Below are 19129 nucleotides of genomic sequence, written 5' to 3'. Positions count from 1 at the left end.
CACCAGCATTCTTGTTTGCCTTATTTCCTGGTCACATGGACTATATTTCCCAGTCACATTTCCATTAGGTATGGTCATGTGAATTCTGGCTCATCGGAAGTGTGAGCAAAAGTGATACCTGATATTCCAGTCTTCTTCCCTAGAACTCTTCCATCCAGGATCCTCGGTCTCCTTACTCATCCAATGACTAAAAGACCAGACTCAAATATGGGGGGGGGCTAGTATGTTCATTCCATGGAATATTATGAAGTTGTATTAAGAATTTGAACCACATTAGCATATTATGCCGATAATTGTCTCTCAGCAGAGCCTGCACAGAGCACCCTTATCCATGACTGTCCCAATCCCACTCTGCATTGCTTGTAATCAGAGTTAACTGCAGTAGAACTGGATAACCAACCTTGGAGACAATCGTATTCTCTCCCTCTCCCTGTCTCAGAAATCTAGACACAGAAACTCATCATCTAGGGAAGCCAAGATGAAAGTTATGTTGAGCCAGAGTTGGAGTGACAACATGATAGGGGAACAGATAAACAAATTCCATCTAAAGTGACACCTTAGAAGAGAGAATATGTGCAGAAAGAAACAGTAATGAGACATCATGCGGCTCCAGAAAGCAAGAGAACAACGGAGAAAGTTCCATCTCTCTTTAGGTATGGCTGTATTTATTGTCCTTTTCTTTCCCTGGGAGATTATCTTATATCATTTTTAAAAAACCTCCCCTTTACCTGATTTAATTTTAAAGCATTTCTGTTTCATTAACCAAATAATTTCTAAGGCAATGAATAATTTTCCATGTTGGCAGAAAAAACAACTCATACAGTACAAGCAAAGCTAGGTGCTGTACACACACACACACACACACTCACACACAAACAACTCCAACTCTAAATCCTTACTCTACAGAGATCAGATCTAGAAGAAAACACAGAAATCTTAATAGTAACTATCTTTGGGTAGTGGCATTTGTAGCTACTTTAATGTGTTTTTCCTATTTTTGGAATGAAGGTGCACTACTTTATTAAGGTCCTTTACAGTCTGCCCTCCGCAGACCTCTCAAACTCACTACTGCCATTATTTCCAATGCACTCTAAGCTCTGGCCATCCTGTCATGCGTGGTTTCCCAAATGTGCCATTTTCTTTCAGGCTTCTGTGTCCCTTTAAGCTTTTCAGCAAAGAACAATATCAGAAGAGCTACGAAATGCCCAAGAGTAGTGTAGATCTAAAGTAAATTCAAGAGAGAGAGAACAAAGAATGAACAAAGGGAGAATGAAGACCATAGACGAAAAAGGAATGGAATAAGAAAGGAAATTTGATAGAGATAGATAGATATGGCTATATATGCCATGGTAGAGGATCATTTGTTAGTGGCTTTGGAAGTCACCTGGGGCTCCCCTGTCTGGATCTGATCCAAATAGTCAGCAGTGATACATTGCTTTTTCCAGGTTTTGTATTCCCAGAAAACAGGCCAATTAAGTATATATACAAACTGATACACAGTCAAAAATATATTCCTCTTGCTTAAGACTCTCACACAGAAATGCAGGATATGACAAGTTAATTGGGGATAAAGTTATATAAGGAGTTACCTCTATATGAAAAGGAAACCAGTTGGTGGGGGTGGGGAAACCTAGAGCTAAATGGATTTAGTTTAGCAGTTGCTTTAGTCTGTTAGAACTGCTATAACAAAATACCATCAACTTCAGTTCTTTATTTATAAACAACAGAAATATATTTCTTACAGTTCTGGAAGTTGGAAGTCTGAGATCGAGGTGTCAGCATGGTAGGGTTCTGGTGAAGGGCAGAGTGTTCCCCAGCCTGCTGTGGGCATCTGGTGGGTAGAAGGGGTCAGAGAGCAATCGGAGGCCTCTTTCACAAGGGCACTAGTCCCCATTCATGAAGGCTCCACCCTCAGGATCTAAGGACCTAATCATCCCCCAGAGGCCCCACCTAACACCATCATCTCGGTTTTCAATAGATGCATTTTGGGGAGATCCAAACATTCAATTTATAGCAGCGGTTTCCAACACAAATTATACTATAAACTAGAGAATTATCTAAACCCACTAACAAAGTCTTCAGAAGAAAGGAATATGAAGAGGGAAGATGGGAAGGGAACAAAAGAAACTGCTAGAATCTTAAGAGGGGTTGAGTAAAGTGAGTAGGTAAGGAAACAAAAGATTTTGTTTCACCATTAGTCTAAAATGGTGTTTGTCAATTTGGGATGAATTGGTCCACAAGGGACATTTAGCATTGTCTGGAGATATGCTTGGTTGACACAACTAGGGGGAGGGTGCTCCTGGCATCTAGTGGGTAAGAGGCTAGGAATGCTGCTGAACATTCTATTATGCATGGGAAAGTGCCCACAACAAAGAATCATACAGCCTGAAATGCCATATTGAGGTTGAGAAACGTTGGTCTAAAACTATTCCTCTGATTGGAGCATGTATTTTTGAAGTTTTCAACATCCCTGTGGGAGGGAATCTGTCATTCTTTATAAGACTCCCAGAAAAAAAGATTTTCTTGCCAGTCACTCATGATCTTATCTTCCTTCCAACCTCACAGCTGTTCCTCCCTTGAGGCTATCTGCACTTGGGATTGGTTTATTATCCAAGCAAATACCCTGAATCCTGGGGCCGGGGAGCACGTTCAGCTCACTCATAATTACCTCCAACTTTTACCCCTGCTGACCAAACAAGGAAATCTTTGTAAGATATGGAGAATAGAAAACACTTTCTACTTTCAATTTTTAGAATTGCTGTTCAAATTGTACCTCTCAAGAACTGTCACAAGGCATAAATCCAAACCCTGATATACTTATTAAAACATGCAGAATATACAATAATCATAGCAATTGAAACAACATTAACCCCCCCTCAGGTAAGGTCACCTAAGAAACAGTCAAATTTAGCTTTGTGCTATGCTCTAAAGCTCAGAAACTAAAATCCCACGTGAACACAGGAGAATTTGTGGAAACCAGGCATTCCTTCCAGGGAAATATTCTCTCTCTGGTTCCATGCTCCATGGATTCAAGAGTACAAAGAAGAAACCCATTGGTTTGCTTTAATTAGTCAGGGACAGCACAAGGAGATAAACAAGGTCAGGTCAATTTCAAGAATATAATCATTCCACGCACTTCTCTGACCTCTAAATATACGTCTCTATTTGGCAAATATAATATTGAGTCTAAACTTGTTTTCTCTTGGCATCATTGTCAGTAGTCAGAAAAAAGTATCATCATAGATTCACAGAATGGAGTACAGAAATGTCTGGTTGGAACTTAAACCCAACACAGGTTGCATTTTTATCTTTGAATAAGAAACATAAAGTAAAGTTATATTTATTTCTTAATTAGACAGAAAATGGCAAATTGAAAGAAAATTCTGAAACACTGGGGGCTTCTCAATATGACCCAAGGCAAGGTAGACGTCTTTATGAGGTGTTGCATCATGAATCCTGTCTCTATAAAGGGTTTTGTTTTTAAATTCATGTATTTAATAAACTACTATTGAGTACCTATGTGTATGGGGTAAAACGTGTTCACAGACTAGTCTTGTACTGGCCTAAGATTGGTTTCCTATGTTTGTCTGCTATTAGCATTACCCCTGATAGGGATGTGCAGTGTTTTCCTCATTTCTTCTTGGCTTCTGGAAATTTTGAAGGAATCATGACTGTTTAATTTCAATTTATCTGACTTATTAGATATCTGACCTAGAATCTGTAATCTTGTAATTCATTAGCATCCAACTAACTGGAAAGATACCCTGAGCAGGATTCTTTCAGCAGAAGAGCAAATAATAAGAACACAAGCTACAGAATAACAGAGAAAGTAAAGACCAAAAGGACATCAAATACCATCTAGCTTTATTCCCTCACCTGACTGCAAAACAAGGTTGGAGAGGAAGAAAGAGACATTATCAAGGTCACATAGCTATTTAGTGGCAGATTTGGACTTGGTCTTAAGATTTCCAGTTCTAAATCCAGTGTTTTTTCAACTACTCAGGAAAGGCCACCCAAAATTCACAAAGGATATCTTGGAACCATGATGCATTTTGTTCACTCTACAATATTTTCTACATTCAAAGTGCTATACAATAAAAAAAATCATGTTCAGAATGACAACCCCTACTTAACGTAAGATTTTCAATTATAATAGATTAAATTATGATCATTTGGATTAAAATGGAAAGTAGATTCATATTTAAGAATGATTTTCAACAAGAATGGCAATTTTTAAAAAGCTCTATTTAACCTTAAGCTATTCACCAAATCCAATTAACCAGAACCTCCAGTTTTCTGGGCATTAGGCTCATCAAGATTTTAATATAAATAGAATAAAACGTAGATTACATCTCCAGGCAGGGAAATTTAGCTGAACTATAAATATTCACTGAAAGACAAAAAGGGATAGCTTACATTCCAGAGACAAACTGTTAGAGTGCAAAGAATATTGGATTGGCTGCAGGGAGATTTGAATTCTAGCTCCAATTCTTGCTCTAAACTGCCATAGGGACACATTAGTAAAATTTCCCATGACTTAGTTTCCTCATTTTTAAGTTGGGCATAATTTCTATTATGTCTACCTTCTCAGGGTTGTTTCGTGTTAAAATGAAATAACCAGCAAAAGGACTCTGAAGAACAGAAACTTATACATACACACTAACATAGGCACATATACCTACATTTGCACACAGACATACACACATATATATACAATATATATTGTCTACAGTCTGAGTCTTAGGAAGATGGCAAATAAGAAAAAGCATTTAGTTGAAAATGATCTATTAAAAAGTAGCCAGCCATGTTACCATAAAATACTACTGAATGACAAAATGTGGAAGAATAAGACTGCTACAGATTTTAAAGAAAAACAATTATTTTAGTCGAAAGGTAGGGGAAATAGCAGAGTGTGAATATTTTCTTTCAGAAGAGAAAGTCAATTTATTTGGGAGAGTAATATTACACTAGAAAAGGAAAGAATCAGTGATATCTATGTTTTCATGTTATACTTGATATTTTGATAGTTGAATTAAAAATAATCACAAGTTAGATTTTATAATGTCTATGAAAGCCCTGTGTGTACATATGTCACTATTAAGTATCTTCATTAGCAACAGAGGACTACCTAGTGTTTTGTGTATGACAGATGGAGACAGGAAGTCTAAATGATAATCTTGGGTTGGCCAGTGATAGCTGCTTGCCCTTTTATCAAATATGACTTATATTTGAGCCAACATTAAATAAGGGTGAAAGGGTTTAGGGCCACCCTCTACTGTAAGAATAGGAAAAACAAACTTCTTGCACTAAGGGACTTATAATCCCCAGAGGTGGTGGCATCATCAGCGGTATTCCCTTGTTGAAACCTGGCAACCTGGAAAACCTCTACCACTGTAAGAGATCATTTAGGGTTCTTCCGCATTATGTGACCATTCCTGCAAGTTTCCACGTTTGTTACCAGTAAGGAAACTTGATCTCCAACTTGGTCTTGTTGGTTTCTTTCTATCAACTATACTGCTCTACTGGTGACTACTATCGACCTCCACATTGAATGTAGCCTCCCCTCTTTTTTTCCTCCTTTCAATTTATATGAAAGTTTTGTCCTAATTCAGCTTCCTCTCAATCTACTATTCCATTTTGGAAGTGTAGTCTACCTTCCACTTCCATTTTCTCACCACTTACCAATTCTTTCAACCCACTGCAGTCTAGCTTCAGTCTCGTCACTCTACTGAAATTGGCTGCTTCAAAGTCAACAAGTCTGTATGTAGTTGACAGAAAGAATGGTCTCTTCTCATCCACATTCAAGTTCACTCCTCTGAAGCATTTGAAAATGGTGATGGTGATCTCCTTGAAATTGTTTCCGTTGTGTCTTCTCTTCCATGATTACTCCTCAATTATCTATGCCAGCTTATTTTCTTTCATGAACTACTCTAAGATGTAAATGGTGTGATGGTTTGGTTTATGGTCTACTTCTTCTGTCTAGGTTTTTCAGTGTTTCCTCCGTCACTCATGGAAATTCAATTATTATGTCTACCCATGAAATTCTCCATTATTCATGTCTATCATGAGCTCTGGAATCAGACAGACACAGGAGTGAACTAGCTCCATTACATACTAACTGGTGACCTTGCAACATATTGTTCAACTTCTTTAAGCCTCAGTTTTAAAAAATGTAAGTTAAGAATAAATGTGATAATGGCTTGACGAAATGTTCAGCATAGAGCAAGCATTTGGTAGGTGGTAGGAGGAAAACTTTCTCTTTCTTTCTCTCCTGGGACCCAGATCCTTATTTTCAACTATTTATTGGATATTGAGCATTTCCAGTATGGATGTCCCTCATGGATGTTTCAATATTCCCCAAACAAACCTCATTATCTGCTCCAACCAATTACTATTTCCAATTTCAGAAATCTACTCCATCTATAATTCTCTGCTCACTCTGTCCATATACCTTACAAAAATTTTGTTGAACAATATTATCTAAGCACTGAGGAATCAAAGCAAAAAAGGAAGACATAGTCCTTCACTCAAGTCACAACAGTGAATAAAGACAAGTAAATAAAATATTTGGAGAGTGCAAATGTACTATGGAATAAGGTCCTCATAAGCATACACACAGGATGCTGGGAGCCCACAGATAAGGGAAAATTCTATGAAAGGTACTGTGGGAAAGCAAAGGCAGGTTAAGAAAGGCTTCTAAGAGGTATTTTTGACTCCTTTCCTCCTTCTCCCATACTACATCTATAGATCCCTGGTCCTAAATTATTATTAGCCCCAATATAATTAAATCTGAGGATAAAGGCTGGCTCCCTCACTAGAATGTAAGCTCCATAAAGGCAGGGGTTTTTCCTGTTTTGTTCTCTGTTGTAGCCTCAGCAACTAGAATACTGGCTGATCCATGGTGGGCACTCAACAAATATTTGTCAAAATTTACAAAAACTTATTTATGCTAGAATTAATTTATCATAGTATTTATATTGAACTGTTTTTCATTTTACATTCACATTACACACATTCTTATATACTCAGATATCACACCAGAAAAGATTAACAGAATGGAGAAGCAGATGTTACTGTTTATTTGCTTATCTCTTCGCCAAAGGGGACAATTCTTTTTGAGTTTTCTTGTTCTTTAAATGGAATAGTCAGTACCACACTTTCACATTTCTTACAGAGACATTTCAAAGACCTCAAGACTTAACCTGACCTTATCTTCTGCTTTTAAAGCTGCAAACATTTTTGTATTGTGGAATTAATAAAGAGCCAGCTGGGTTCTCCCAAAGGGAGATGTTTAGTAGAATGTCTTTCACACACACACACACACACACACACACACCCCTCTGTAGAAAATGAGAATAATTGATAGGAAAATCATTCTTTGTTACTTCAAATACATTTCATACTTCTAGTAAAATGTAACAGACAAGTGTCTATTAACTTGACATGGCAATGTAAATATTTATTATGATTAACTGGATAAGTAACTTTGTAGTCAATGAAATTTTTAAGAACTAGTATCTCTCTTGATCAAAACCAGGTATTTCTATTTTAAATATACAACCCAGGATAGGTAAGTATATATGATGGAGCGGAGGCAAAAAGTCTTGTACAGAGATTCCTTTAAAATTTAATCTTGGGGGCACCTGGGTGGCTGAGCTGGTTGGGTGTCTGCCTCCTGCTCAGATCATGATCCCCTGGGATTGAGCCCTGCATCGGGCTCCCTGCTCAGTGGGGAGGCCTGCTTCTCCCTCTCCCTCTCCTCCCTCCCTCTCAAATAAATAAAAATCTTTAAAAAAAAAAAACCCTTAATTTTGATTTGGTACACTCACATATTTCACCAACCAACTCATTTTTTAAAAAATTCCCTGAAACATCTGTTTAGATTCACATTTGAATTGCTAAAAAAAAAGTCTCCATATTAACACCAGATTTCATCTCACCTATGGTGAAATTTCCTTTCCTTATAAAATGAAACACATTATGTTTGCCTATGGCTTATACTTTGAAAGTGAAACTGAAAATATTCAAATCAAAAGCATTTTTTAAAAAATAATACCACCACCAAAGTGACTAGAGACTGTATCACGATAATCTCCAAAATACTGCTCTTCACTGCTTTAGCACAATAGACTATTATAGATCTATTTTTACTCTCCCTATGTAACATATATTTTTAAGGCTACAGAATTCTCCTTCATGTAAATTCAACATATTCCACATCCATCATTTGGTGTAGGCTGAAAAGCTTGGTTGATTCCTGCTCATCTGTAGTAAACAGGATTTATAGGGCATAGATTAGTTCTACGAAGTCTTTTCCCGTCTTAAAAAGAATCTTTAAATCTGTGGCTGAAGATAGATTTTGCTAACCCCAGTGCTGTTAAAGGATTAAAGCATGAGATATTGTTAGATCTAAGCACTGAATATGTACATTCTGAGTTTTTTTTCTTTAGTCATTATTGAAAGAAAAAATTATGTCTCTAAATCTATTTTTCCATTGCAAATGTACTAAAGAAAAAAATCCTACTTATAAATGTTAGGTATATTTTAGCAGTACTATGTAACAAAGAAATATAACTACCACTGGAGAACTTACATTTATGGGTTAATATTTAAGGAGTATTAGTCCATAAATACTTAAATCACTGCCATCACTATTAATGAATATTTCTTATTTCCCCAAGATAGACACTAGCTTTAAAAGTCTGGTCACAAACATGCGTCATATAAATTTCATTTATTTCCTCTCTTTGCCAAAATCTCCTCCATCAATGGCCCTGACTCTTCTTTTGTAAAAATAATCCTGTTGACTGTCACACTGGCCTAAAGCCAGCAAGGGCAGTTAGCCTCATACCAAGCTACAGCCATCTGTCAGAATACACTAAAAGTCAATGAAAATAGCTGCTACCCCCTCTTCTGGCCAGGCATGACTCCTCCACACAATTCTGATTCGTCTTTGTTAGTTGAAGCAGTTATGTTAATAGTAAATCCAAGTTCTCAATAGTATTAAATATCACAGCAAAATCTCTAAGTAAGACTCATTATGGTGAGTAGATCATGGCTAATGTCCATCATCATCTCTTAGGGCTGGTCCAGGTAAAGGTCTAGAGCCAACACTTGGCCAAAAATTCCCCATGAGTAAGAGTATCAAGTAAAGTTTGAGTTAGGAGTTTGAATTGTGGAGTAGCAAAGAGAATAAATAAGAGAAACTAAAAATGGCCATAGTTTCATTTCAAAGTAAATCCAGATGAAGAGGTCAAGAAGCTAAGAGAACTGTCCCAGTTTTCTGTGGGGAATGGGTTATGTTTGAGTTCCTGATATAAATGAGTAGTACTCCATTTAACCTTGTGTTAAAGGCAGAGCAATCTACTCACATACAAAGTGTGTGGACAGAATTGAAAGACCAACACAGAAAGAAAAGTGGTACAGTCAGGCTTCTGAGAAGCTAGAATGGAACAAAAGCCAGTACCAATGGAATGGAGAAAGGAGGAATATGACGCAGAGGAATAACAGAAAGAGGGAGGAAACTAAAATGAGGGCAAATCACATGTGAGGTCTAAAATAATCCATGTAACAACAGTATGAAAATGAGTGTTTTTTTTTTAAAGATTTTATTTATTTCTTTTACAGAGAGAGATCACAAGTAAACAGAGAGGCAGGCAGAGAGAGAGGAGGAAGCAGGCTACCTGCAGAGCAGAAAGCCCGATGTGGGGCTCGATCCCAGGACCCTGGGATCATGACCTGAGCCGAAGGCAGAGGCTTAACCCACTGAGCCACCCAGTTGCCCCTGAAAATGACTGTTATTAACCCAGTTTCCAGGTCAGGAAACTAAGGTGCAATAATTTGCCCAAATATAGACAGTTAATAAGGAGCAGAACTGAAACTCAAACCCACATTTTTTGGCTTCTACAATCAAAACTCTTAACCACTCTTCCAACTTTCATGAAGAAGGTGTAACACTGTACCACTAAAAGTATAGAACAGTTTTGGGATTGAGGTTCATCCCACAGGCAGGGGAAGAGAGACCTTCTGGAGAAGAATCAGAATAAAAGGATCTGCAAACTGAAGTATATCCAAGGATGAGTCTCTGGACAAGAATGGAGAATATGGCAATTTAACAGCAGGAGTTTCAGAATGAAATTTTGATTTCTGGATCATAGCTTAAAAATTATGGACTTGCGGGGCGCCTGGGTGGCTCAGTGGATTAAGCCGCTGCCTTCGGCTCAGGTCATGATCTCAGTGTCCTGGGATCGAGCCCCGCATCGGGCTCTCTGCTCAGCAGGGAGCCTGCTTCCCCCTCTGTCTCTGCCTGCCTCTCTGCCTACTTGTGATCTCTCTCTCTCTGTCAAATAAAAAAAAAAAAATAAAATCTTTAAAAAAAAAAAAAAAGAAAAGAAAAAATTATGGACTTGGTTCCAGAATGATGATCTCTTATTAGTATTAAAAGGAATATATCAGACCAGTATATCTAGACCAGACAAGCTAGAAAAAGGTTTAAATGGCAAATGGAAGGGCACCTTGGTGGCTCAGTCAGTTAACCATCTGACTCATGATTTTGCCTCAGGTCAAGATGTCAGGGTTTTGGGATGGAGTCTTACATTAGGCTCTGCCCTCTGCCCCTCCCCCCATTTGCACTCAGGCACACATTCTCTTTCTCTCAAATAAATAATTAAATCTTTAAAAAATAATAAATGGGGATGCCTGGGTAGCTTAGTAGGTTAAGCATCTGCCTTCAGCTCAGGTCATGATCCCAGGGACCTGGGATCAAGACCCACGGTGGGCTTCCTGCTCAGCAGGGGGTCTGCTTCTCTCTCTGCCCCTTGCCCAACTTGTGAGCGTGCTCTCTCTTTCTCTCTCTCAAAGAAATAAATAAAAATTAAAAAAAAATTTTAAATAAATAAATGGCAAATGGAAGAAGAGGGAGGGGAAGAATAGAAAAAATAATGTCTTCTTCTGCCTCATTTATCTATCATATGATCTCCCTGATATGAGGAAGTGGTGATACAACATGGGGGCTTAAGTGGGTAGAAGAAGAATCAATGAAACAAGATGGAATTGGGAGGGAGACAAACCATAAGTGACTCTTAATCTCACAAAACAAACTGAGGGTTGCTGGGGGGAGGGGGGTTGGGAGAAGGGGGTTGGGGTAATGGACATTGGGGAGGGTATGTGCTTTGGTGAGTGCTGTGAAGTGTGTAAACCTGGTGATTCACAGACCTGTACCCCTGGGGATAAAAATATATGTTTATAAAAAATAAAAAATTAAAAAAAATAATGTCTTAATATTACTAAAATGGATAACTGGTCACTATGCATGCCTTTGAGTGTAATACTCTTCCCAGAATGCCTTTTCCTCCATTTTTCACCTACTGCTGCCTCATGATTTTATTATTAATTATATTTATTAGAAGTAATAAATTACATTCAGGCCATTTTCTCAGGAAAATTTCTACTTTCCCATTTCCCTATCTCAACAATTCCATAGGGTTAGATCTACCACCTCCAAGTGTTCCTACCTTGGAATTACTCAAATTTAATAGAGCACTTATGGTATTGTTATTTATTTCACTTTGCCTTCCTTACTACAATAAGTGGTTGGATGTAAAGACCCTGGCCCTACAGCCTGGGTTCAAAATCTGACCTCCTATTTCTGATCTTCCAAATGTCATGACCCTGAATTCTTCTCTTTGCCAGCATGTCAGTCCCAGGCTTTTATATAAAAAATACTGTTTACTGTATACTTTCTACGTGCCCAGCTCTGAGCAGATGTTTTACAGGGATTATCTTATTTGGTTCTTAAAACAACCACACAAGGGAGGATCTGCCATTTTCTCCACAGAACAGATGGGGAATCGAGACCCATGGAAGTTAAGTAATGTGTCCCAAATCACAACTATATCAAGTAGCTTAGTCCAGTGTTATTTGAGCATGTACACTTACACACATCACCCAGACTCTCTCTCTCCATCTTGGCAATGTGTGCATCTTTCCCAGTTGTGAAAGACGCTCCTCTCATCCCACCACAAAAAAGATAAGGCTTAGAGGAGGATCTGGAAAGACTGATTTCTGAGTAAGGGAGGGCTCAGGGCAGGACATAATTCTGAATATACTGGGTAGTGGGAGAGTTATTTCTATGAACGACACAAGGCAGGTAACAATCTGAAGTTGTTCTAAAGATTTATCATAGGGCACTCTTACAAAGCCTCACGGACATGTGCCATTACAACCTAAGGGAGGAAATGGTTCTAATGACTGGAATTTGGTAGTTGCTATAAATTGAGTGTATCCCCCCAAAATACACATGTTGAAATCTAATCTGCAGTGTGTTGATATTTGGAGGTTGAGCCTTTAGGATGAGATTAGGTCATAAGGGCAGAGAGCTCCCCAAATTAGACCTTATGAGTGGAAAACTCCAGAGAGCTCCCTTGCCTTTTCTGCCATGTGAAGATACAGAGAGAAGACAGCAGTCTATGACATAGGAATTCAGATGCCAGATTTGCCAGTGCCTTGATCTCAGAGTTCCCAGCCTCCAGAACTGTGAGAAATAAATGTCTGCTCTTTAAAAATCCCAGTCTATAGCATTTTTGTTACAGCAGCCCAGTTGGACTAAGACAGTGGCAAAAGAGTATGTTCTATTTAAAAGCATACTAAGAAAGGAAGTGAAATGATGTGTTTACCTGCGGAAAGCATGAACATAAGGGTAGAAACATCTTTAATTAGATGAAAACAAAAATAGGAACAAAAGTAGAGTTTCTTGTGTATTGCTGTTGGTATTGTTATTTTAACATTTACCAAGTGCTTACTATGTGCCCGGCTGCTCTAAATATATTGTGGATATTAACTCCTTTAATCCTCACAACAGCCTTATGAAAATGTTGCTACTATCATCCTTATTTTCCAGACGAGAAGACTGAGGTAGTGTTAACACAGTATGCCCAAGTTTATATCCTAATAGATGGTGGATCAGGGAGTCTCCAAAAAGCCACTTGCTCATTTCCAACACAGACCACAAAAGTGTTCTAAGAGTAAAGCATAGTGAATATGAGTGATTTCAACTCCAAAGACAACTGCTAGATGTATCATTTAATTAAAGGCAAATATGTGACAGGTCCTCAACCTCCTTTGCTGAAAACTCTACCTCTGAGAAGGTCGAGAAAATAAGACTTGCTTCCCTTACTGACTGGAGAAGAGAAACTGGTGAGTTAAGGTGATGGGAACCTTTTGTGGAAGCAACCAATGTAGCTTAGAGTCAAAAAGAACATTACGAAGCATAATCCTAGACTTTAGGAAAACCATTCTCTAAAGTGAAGACAATGTGATTCTATGCCCTGAGACATTTAAAAAACAAGGAGATGAATTAAGAGTTGGAAAGGTTTGTTGCCTATTGAAACCAGTATGCCCACACGGGGTGTTCTCTATTCAGTTTAGATTTCTAAAGAACATGGAACAAAAGGAGGAGATGAAAATCAAGGATAAATAAATATAAGAGGGTGTGATGAAAATAATGCGAAGAAGGTTTCTACCCCAAGTTAGCCTGAAACTTGAAAAAAAACCCTGCTGAAGACAACGTAAAGTTGTTGTTGTTTTTTTTTCGATATAGGTTTAGAATAAGAAGGTCATTTATAAGAAGGCACTCAACTGTTCTAAATAAATTAAAATTCCGTCCCAGAGTGGTGACAAGTCTTGTAGATTTTATTGCCTTGTCATAGTTGCTAAAGTTTCAGGTATGGTGTGGCTGATATGTGTCAGAAGACTGGAGACAGCATACTGGCTTTGGTTTTTAAAAGAAACAGGAAGTACATGGAATCCTTAAACTAGATCAAGGGATATGATATTGACTGCGTGCACAATTCTAGAACATGTTGTTAATAGGATGATTTGCAAGCACTTTTTAAAAAGATAATAACCAGGGCTGCCTGGGTGGCTCAGTGGGTTGAGCCTCTGCCTTCAGCTCAGGTCATGATCTCAGGGTCCTAGGATCGAGTCCCGCATCGGGCTCTCTGCTAGGCAGGGAGCCTGCTTCCTCCCCCAACCCTCAGCTTGCTCCTCTGCCTACTTGTGATCTCTCTCTGTCAAATAAATAAAATCTTTAAAAAAAGAAAAATAGAAAAAAAAGATAGTAACCATGAGTAGGCAGCACAAATTCTCTAAGAACAAGTCATGTTAAACAAATCTCATTTCACTTTTATTTTTACATGGCTTTTGGACTGGCAGATCAGTAAAAATGTAGGCATATTGTATCTGGATATCAACAAGGCATTTGACAAGGTCTCTGATGATATGCCTATAAACAAGATGGAGAAATGTGGGTGGTATCCTAGTAAAAGAATGTTGCCTGATGGATAAGTGTCAACCCCTAGGATGGACTCCAGGGGCCACAGATCTCCCACCTTGATCTTGTCCTACATAACATTTTTTAAAGATTTTATTTACTTGAGAGAGAGTACAAGCAGGGGTAGGAGCAGAGGGAAAGGGAGAAGCAGACTCCCTGCTGAGCAGGGAGCCCAACAAGGGGCTTGATTCTAGAACCCTGACACCATGACCTGAGCTGAAGGCAGACGCCCAACTGACTGAGCCACCCAGGTGTCCCTTACATAACATTTTTACTAATGACTGACACAGAAATGAGGAGAGCAAACCTAACAAAAGTACAGATGATACAGTTATGGGATCAATACAATGCAAATACTTTGTATGACAGAATTAGAATTCAACTATACCTCCATGGACTAACAAGGTGAAATCAAATTAAGCCAAATCAAGGCTTTAAACATATTTCTACCTGCACCCCCCATCCCAAACACTCAGTTAAAAATCTCCAACTATAGGGTAGCCTGGGTGGCTCAGTCAGTTGAAAGTCTGCCTTTGTCTCAGGTCCCAGAGTGCCAGGATTGAGCCCTGTGTTGGGCTCCCAGCTTAGCAGAGAGCCTGCTTCTCCCTCTGCCCCTCACCCAGCTTGTTGCTCTCTCTCTCTCTCATTCTCTCTGTCAAATAAATAAATAAAATCTTTTTAAAAATCTCCAACTATACAATTTTAGAATAAAAGAAAGGTGGCTTAGCCTCAGAACTTTTTAAGAAGTTGTAAGAGTTCAATTACTAAGTGTTCTCAATGTATACCAGTAGTGTTATGTAACCAACAAAAAAACTGATATTGGAGTAAACAGCATTAATGGAAATATTTAGTCAGAACAAAGGGGACAGGGTGCCTGGGTGGCTCAGTTGATTGAGCATCTGCCTGTGGCTCAGGTCACGATCTTGGGGTCCCGCATTGGACTCCCTGCTTAGCAGGGAGTCTGCTTCTCCTTCCCCCTCTGCCCCGCCCCCCCCCCCATTGTGCTCTCTCTCTTGCTCATTCTTTCTCTCTCAAATAAACCAATAAAATCTCTGCTCAGTGGGGAGCCTGCTTCCCTTCCTCTCTCTCTCTGCCTGACTTTCTGCCTGCTTGAGATCTCTGTCTGTCAAATGAATAAATAAAATATTAAATTTTTTTTTTTTTTTTTACAAAAAAGAACAAAGGAGGAAACCAACTGTCAGTCACAGCACAAATTTTGGAATGAGTCAATCACGGTGATTGCTGAGAGTTTCATCTAAATGTACATCAGCTCTGCTCCCAGCCCTTGCTCAAGGGGCAACTAGAGGTGGCTGTGCTGTAGTTTTTTTTTTTTTTTTTTTTAAAGCATATGACCCTTTCTCTCCCCTTGGCTTCACCTGACTGAGAGAATACAATTAATTGTCTTCCCTTATCTGAGGGCACACATTCCAAAATCCCCAATGGATACTTGAAATCAAGAACAGTAGTGCTAAACCCTATATATATACTATGTTTTCCTATACATACCTATGATAGAGTTTAATTTCTAAATCAGGCACAGTAAGAGACTAACAACATATCTGATTGTAAAATAGAATAATTATAACAATATATTATAATAGATGTTATATGAATATGGTCTTTCTCTTAAGATACTTTCCTGTATTCTCCCTTCTTCTTGTGATGCTGTGAGATGATAAAATGCCTATCTGATGAGATAAAATGTAGGAATGACCGAGGCCTTTTGACACAGCATCAGGCTACTACTGACCTTCTGATGCTAAGTCAGAAGGAGGATTATCTGTTTCTAGACCAGAGTTGACCATGGGTTACTGAAATTATAGAACACAAAACTGCCAATAACGGGGGACAACTTAATCTTGAAAAGATGTTCTTAGTTATTTGAGGCAACCTAAACAAACTGCTCCCTGCTACCAAGGAGCCTAATAAAACTACCCACCTGCATTCAGCCTTGGGTAGGACACTTTAAGAGAAGTGCAGGCAGCAGTTTAGAACTGTATTCTAAGAAAGAGACCAAGATGGAGGATCTGAAACCAGCTGATGGGGAAACATTTCGGTCAAAGAACAGGATCAGGAGCGGTGAAGGGTTGTCAGGCGTGTGAGGCATTTTACTTATTCTGGGAGACTGTAGAACTAGATCTGGGAGAAATGGGCAGAATTAAGAGGTGGGAGATTTGGGGGGCACCTGGGTGGCTCAGTCGTTAAGTGTCTGTCTTCAGCTCAGGTTATGATCCAGGGTCCTGGGATCGAGCCCCACATCAGGCTCCCTGCTCAGTGGGAAGCCTGCTTTTCCCTCTCCCACTCCTCTGCTGTGTTCCCTCTCTTGCTGTATCTCTCTCTGTCAAATAAATAAAATCTTTAAAAAAAAAAAAAGAGGTGGGAGATTTGGGTTCAAGAAGTATCCTCCAATAGTTGCCTGAGATGGGATGGAATGCCTTTGGAATAAATCAATTACCTGTATTGGAGCTATTTAAGCAGAGGTTTGTGACTACTTAGTAAGGATAACAGTATTTTTAAAAATTTTATTTTTAATAGAATTTTAATAAAGTTTAATAAAATTACATTTAATAGAATTTTTAATTATAAGAATTTTTATTTTTTTAATTTTTAAAATAATTTAATAATGATTTAAAAAATAAAAAAATGTAATACCTTTGAGTTGTATAACGCTTTGCAATATACGAGGCACTTTCTGCCATACTAGCTTGATCTTCTGCACAACTTGTTGAGACAGGCATTTCTATGTTCACTTTTAGAGATGAGGAAGCTGAGACATATTATTACCTGCCAGCATACCCCCAGAGCTACCTTTTACTGACTCCATGCGAAGCAAGCATTTTAAAGGATATATTTGGGAAATCCTATCTCATCAAGCTGATAGGGTTTCTAGGTTTTTTAAAAATTTGTCTTTGTGATACTGAATATATCCCCAAATGTACTAAAAAGGTACTCTCTGCACAATCTCACATGAAAACTTATGTTCTTCTCTGCTTCTTATGAAGCTGAGACCAATTAATACATTCGTTGCATGGATACAGAAGGTCCGTGGGTGCAGTTTGTACAAACATGCCTAGATGTACACTTCAAATAAGAATAGTTTTCCCTTTTCATTTGCCTGAGACCCATTCCCCATCCTCCTTCCAGATTTCCTGTTATTCAGCTTCTTAGAGGGAAGGAGTGTGTCATGATTTTTTTTCCTTGTCATGATTGCTAGATAACCAGATTGCCCCATTGTTTCCTTAGCTCTCTATCACTAAGCCCTGCAAAGGAATTAAAAGAGTGAGTAAATAAATTTTAAACAGGAGTGAGTAAATCACCAACATTAGCAAAAACTCCTTGAAGATATACATTGTTCTCTGCTTCTCTCACCTCATTCACCTTCCTCTTTCATTAAAAAAAAAAAAGAAAGAAAGAAACGATACACAAACACTATTACTAGTACAGTTCTAATTGGGTTATCTTCACCATCAGAGCTGACTGTTACATTTTCTCTTGGGAGATAACAGAAATATCAGTTTATGAATCTATTTAATCTAATAGTGATGGATGATATAGAGTTTCCTGGATTTGAGCCACAATGCTCTCAGTTTGTTGGTGGTGACATGTTCACTGATGCCACAGCTGGCATATAACTTAATCTGCTATGAAAAAAAATAAGCAGGCTCATAATGTGGGTTTATTAGTCCTCCCCTTTCCATTCCAATTCCCAGATATTGGGATGGAAATTGATCAGAGTTGACAGCACACATTGCTTATCAAGTGATATATTATACCCATTGTTTACATACAAATGTGTTCAGAAAAAGCTTTGGTAGTAGATCTAAATAAGGCATATAGAAGGCAAGGGGAAGTCCTTGAATTTAAAAGATAACAAAATCATATGTTTTATTGGGTAATGTCTTTCTATGTTAATAGAAAGTTGCAATTTTTGATTTAAGAGGGAGTGCCTAGATATGATGAATAATTTCTCATTTAATCGCCTCTAGTGCGAAAGTCTATTATGACCCAGACACCTAGATCTGTAACTTTAATCCCATGCCAAAGATTTAAAGAGTGAATCTGAAAGCCCAAATATGTGAAGTGCCAGAAAAATAGAGGCAAAGTTTTTGTCAGAAGACCAAACAGCACCCTAGAGGCAGAATTGAGTTTTTAAAAGTACACATGGAGGGGCACCTGGGTGGCTCATGGGTTAAAGCCTCTGCCTTTGGCTCAGCTCATGATCATGGTCCTGGGATCGAGCCCTGCATTGGGCTCTCTGCTCCTTGGGGAGCCTGGTTTCTCCTCTCTCTGCCTGTCTCTCTGCCTACTTGTGATCTTTGTCTGTCAAATAAATAAATAAAATCTTTTTTTTTTTAAAGTACACATGGACCTTCAATCTGTGAAGCAAATCCTTTTTAAAAACATTTGAAGGCAACTTACTTTTTGAAAGAATCTTATAATAAATAAAATCCAAATTATCACTGTTCCTCTAATTGTGTTTGGATTTTCCTGTAATGTTGCAGTTTCCTAAAACAAGGGGCGAGTTCCTTTTACATGGAAGGAGCATTGGTAGATTAGATAATTGCTTTGTTTCATATGTTTTGGTGGGTGGCTGCCTGTGGGGTGTTTATGCCACTGTGCTTTCATCTTTCCAAGTGAATCTGTTTTGGTCTGTGTCAGAGAGTGTGTTCAAATCTAGATGTGTGCATCTGTGTGTGCTCCTGTGCCTGCAGAGGGGCTGCCTTCTGCCCAGGCATCTGGGTGTGCCTCTCTGAGTGCATCTGTGTGACTCTGTAGAGGTCTATGGTGAGATGAATTTCG

The 19129-nt window shown here is 38.5% G+C and overlaps 1 protein-coding gene across 7 annotated transcripts in view; it reads right to left on the bottom strand.

Annotated features, from left to right (window-relative positions):
- Positions 1–19129, bottom strand: part of TENM1 (teneurin transmembrane protein 1) — an 801322-nt gene that overhangs the window by 321417 nt on the left and 460776 nt on the right. The window lies entirely within an intron of this gene.

This window comes from Mustela nivalis (assembly GCF_964662115.1).
Source record: "Mustela nivalis genome assembly, chromosome: X".
NCBI lineage: Eukaryota > Metazoa > Chordata > Mammalia > Carnivora > Mustelidae > Mustela > Mustela nivalis.
This window is presented reverse-complemented; position numbering and strand designations above follow the sequence as displayed.